We start from the raw sequence: 4,609 nt of genomic DNA, 5'->3' as shown, positions 1-4,609 counted from the left end.
CTTACTCTAGCAATCTTAGCTCAATTAGGATGGATTCAGGGTGAGATGCAAGCTATCGCTTATGTCTACAACTCCTAGGGCAAGTTCTAGGTAGCTAATCTATAAGCAGACATTAATGACAATCCTAAAGATGAATATCATAACTTAGCAATCTATAGTTGGGCCTAATCCCTCATAACCTATTTAAACCCTAAATCTAACAAAGAGAACTACTCAGACATGACTAAGCAATTCATAACAGCAATAAGGTATAACAACTGAATAGATAAATACATATATATATCAAAGGAGTTCCAATCACAAATTTCTTTGGATCTTCTCTCCAATCTACTAAAAATCCTAGAAAACATTTTGCTGTGAAAATAGTAAAACAAGAAAGCCACTACAGGAAATGTGGGTATTAATAGCATCAGATTATAGCGTTTTTGACAATTCTGCTATCGTATACTAACACTGGCTTTTTTAATAGCGTTTATAAATTTAAAATGCTATGTTTAGTATCGCGGGAAAAAATAAAAAAGTTAGCCGCGTTAATTTGCTAAGTGTTGGCTCCAATAATTAGAAAAAAAATATTTTACCACCAAAACACTTATCAGATTCATTGAGATGGCTCTCTCTCTCTCTCTCTCTCTCTCTCTCTCTCTCTCTTAACCTTCGTTCTCCAATTCCTCAGATTCTTCTTTCTCCGTCGCTGAGAATAAAGGAGGACAAAGTTCTTCTCTTTTCTGAATCCCCTCTATTCTATCTAAACCCTAACCCACTCCCCTCAATTTCATTTTAAGAGTGAAAAACCACTTCCTTATCCACAAGCCCAAAACGTTTTTGTTTGCTCCTCCGGTCTAAAGAAAATGGCGACTGCAAACGCTCTCTCTTCCGCCTCCGTCCTCTGCTCTTCACGCCAGGTGAAGTCTTTGTCTGAAATTTTAACCATTACTTCATTTTATTTCAATCAATTTGGCTTATGTCTGTATATGCTTTAGTGGTTTCTGGGCTGGTGAAAGTTTGTTACTTTCTCAGTTTCAGCTTCTTGAAATGCTTAATTGGTTTATGGGTTGGTGAAAGTTTATTACTTTCTTAGTTCAAGCTTCTTGAAATGCTTTATTAGTTTCTGGGTTTGTGAAAAAAATTGTTACTTTGATTGTTAGAGATTGAATCTGGGTTTAAGTTAATCATCATCTATATTGCATTGTGGAGATCTGACTTACACCACATGGTTGATTTTGATTTCAATCTGGAAATTTTGATTTAAGATTTTGGTGGCGTTGAGAGCAAGGGAACCACAGCAATGACGCGATGCCATCATCACAGCAAGAGGTTCACATCACACACATAATGTCTATGTTTGATGATCAGCGCATTTGAAGACTGACATTATGTCTATGTTTCTTATCTAATATACTTCACACTGTGGCAGATAATTATTAACTATGCTTTTGCTAGTGGCGGATTTAAATAGTATAACTTCACACTGGTTTTATTTTTCGATAGGATGAAGCTAAAGCTGTTGGGCAGTTAAGAAACTATAGGATGGCAAGTCTGCTTGGATGTTGCTATGAAGGTGAAGAGAGACTTCTTGTTCCTGAGTTTATATATGCCTAACGAAACTCTGGCTAAGCATCTTTTCCACTGTAAGATTAAGCTTTCTTCTCTCGGTTATGGCTCTCTATTTATGGTTACATCAAGCTTGAGACAGAAAGTGTTAATATGTTTCAGGGGAGTCGCAACCTATGAAGTGAGCAATGTGAGTAAGAGTAGCTTTACATATTGCTCCTGCTCGTATTCCTGGTGGTGCTTGCCATGGAACTGCTGATATGAGTGACTTAACTAGGTTGTGAACTAGGTTGTGATTGTGATTGTGTGTATTTTGGCTGGTAAAGCTGCTGGAGCTTAAGTGATTGTTGTTCCTTCTCTGCCCAAACAAACACATCTTTTTCTTCTCTGCCTAAAGTAAAGTTTGAAGTTAGTCCTTTTAAGACTTGGCAAGACTTATATTGTTAGTTAGTAAAATTTTACTTGTAAATAATATGTTTTATGATAGCTTAAAATTTTGAAATTTCATCAAAAGGAAAAATTTATGTTCAAAAATTAAATTATTTTTTGTATTTATAAAGTACCTATTAAATTTTGATCTCTTAAAAAAATGATTTTTGTATTTTGTAATTTAAAAAAAAAAACCTAAAATCTTAAACATGTTTTTAAACTGTAAACATTAATTAAAAACAAATCAAATTTTCGTAATAGCTTTATTCTTAAACCTAAATTCAAAATTTAATCATTTTAAAAATCTATAAAACCTTTTTTTTGCTTATTTGTATTTTGTAATTAAAATACTATTTCCATAGTATACTTTTAATCTTACACCCTAAATCTAATACCCTAAACCCCAAACTCAAACCCTACATGTAAAGTCAAAAATCTAATTACTACAAATAATATAATTACTAAACTAAATCCTATTCCTTATATAAACAATATATATTTAGTGTGGATGATATTACAAATATGGATTTTGGTGTGCTTAAAACCCTAAACCCCAAAACTGAACCCTATACTATAGACATAAATCTTTAAACTCTAATATTTTCATGCTATAAACCAGAATTGTAAATTCAAACTCAATTTTTTTATCTTAATCTTTAACTTCCGCAACAAAAACCTTAAAACTTTAGTCAAACTCTTAATACCAACCTTTGACATTACACTTCAAACCCTAAACTCTACATCCAAATCTTAATACAAACTATCAAACTTTAATACCTTAAACCCCAACCTTAATCTCTACATAGAAAATCATAAATCCAATATTTACAAACTTATAATAGAAACTTTAAATTTAAACCTCAAGCAAAAACTCAAATCATATACTTAATCCTAAATTTTAACCCTAACCCCTAAACCACATATCTCACTTTAACATATATCATAAAACATTAAATCTTAATTTCTAAATAAATTATATTTCTGTAAATAAATTAAAATTTCAAATACAAAATTTAGATTTCAAAATTTAAATTATGATACCAAATTATTTATAGCTTAAATAATTTTTATAGTAGCTATAAATAAATAGGAAGACTATTTGTATTGTTTTTTTAAACCATTGATTGATTTGAATGAAAGGCCCAAAATCATTTTTGTATCTATCCTCGTCCTTTATTCCTATTGGTTAAAAAAAGTTGTGTGTGGATTGATAATTTTAACCATAGATTAGATGTTTTGAACGGTTGAGATTAAATCTTTTTGTGTGTCTCTCTCTCTCTTCTCTCACGTTCTTCACTTTCTTCTCTCTCTCTCTCTCTCTCTCTCTCTCTCTCTCTCTCTCTCTGAAACAAAGAACAACGAGATTCATCTTTGTATTGTCTTTTTTTTCTGTCTATATTCTTCATCCTTACACAAAATCACCCCATCACCATAAACCTCAGCCGCTGCCATCATCTTCATCTCTCGTTCTATACCTCTTCCAACGAACTGTATCTCAGCCATCACCTCTAATCACTTCAGCTACGGCTACAATAAGTGGATCCATACGGAAACGTTTGAAGCAGTTGAGTTTTTATATTTGATTTTTATGGTTTAGATCTGTGTTTGTGGAAAGTTGTTTTCGTTTGGATCATTTGTATTCATTATTGATTATGTCTTTAGATCTGTTGAGAACATTCATTTTTATATCTGTTTACGTACTGATTTGTTGTTTTTGGAATGTGGAGGAGTCAGTAGATTTTGCGGAGGAGACAGAAGATTTGGCGGAGAAGCCTGACGTCAGAGGAGGTGTGATGGCTACGTCAGAGCGCTGTGGTGAAGGAGATGGAGGCGACGACAGGAGGAATACATACAACCTTGAAAGGAGGAAGGAGCGGTGGCTTAGGTTTAGGTTTCGGTTTAATGTGTTTCAATTAGTTTGTTGGTTTAATTAATTCTGGTTTAGTATTGTAAAAATAAAATTTAATTGTAAAGTGAATTTAATTAATAAATAAAATTTCATTTTTATACTGATATTATTTGCAAACTGATTTTAATTAATAAACAAATTGCTATATATTATAAAAAATTTAAGAGTTTTAATAAAATTTGAATTACATAATTATAAATATTAACAATTGCATACAAATGAACCCTATTGTTATTTATCTAATTATAGCATACAGAAAAACCGCTATTAAAAGTGTCAGACCTATTATAACGGGCGCTGTCAGAGCGGATAAGGAAGCGCTATTATACAGAATGCATAGCGTTTTTCGTCCGCTATTACTGCTCATATTTTCTGTAGTGAGCACACTTTGCCTCTAACATGTTGGCAAAACTTATATAATTAGGTTAAAACTCGTCAGGGGTAATCTTGTAAATTGGTGAATACTTGGGCTGTAAGTCGGCTGGGACCAAACATACTTTCTGCGCGCTTCGCTGTCGATTGATGTCAAGAAGTGAACATCGATAGATTATTCTTCTTCAATATCGACCGATGGTCGTGCTCGATGCTTTTTCCAAATATCTCCAAAATGCTCCAAAATCATCACTTTCTTCCAAATCACTCATGATCCTATAAATATACTAAATAGACTCTAATATAATAAATAATCGTTGAAACACTTATAAACCATGGGTAAAGTGG

General features: G+C 32.5%; 1 long non-coding RNA gene across 1 annotated transcript; it reads left to right on the top strand.

Moving 5' to 3' along the window:
• The first annotated feature begins 616 nt into the window (after positions 1 to 616).
• Positions 617 to 2,039, top strand: LOC106337360. Its single transcript, XR_001268993.1, has 4 exons — positions 617 to 902; positions 1,251 to 1,314; positions 1,489 to 1,628; positions 1,714 to 2,039. It is a non-coding gene; the product is annotated as an uncharacterized LOC106337360 (long non-coding RNA).
• The last annotated feature ends 2,570 nt before the right edge of the window (positions 2,040 to 4,609 follow it).

The sequence above is a fragment of the Brassica oleracea genome, chromosome C4 (assembly GCF_000695525.1).
Source record: "Brassica oleracea var. oleracea cultivar TO1000 chromosome C4, BOL, whole genome shotgun sequence".
Classification (NCBI taxonomy): domain Eukaryota; kingdom Viridiplantae; phylum Streptophyta; class Magnoliopsida; order Brassicales; family Brassicaceae; genus Brassica; species Brassica oleracea.
This window is presented reverse-complemented; position numbering and strand designations above follow the sequence as displayed.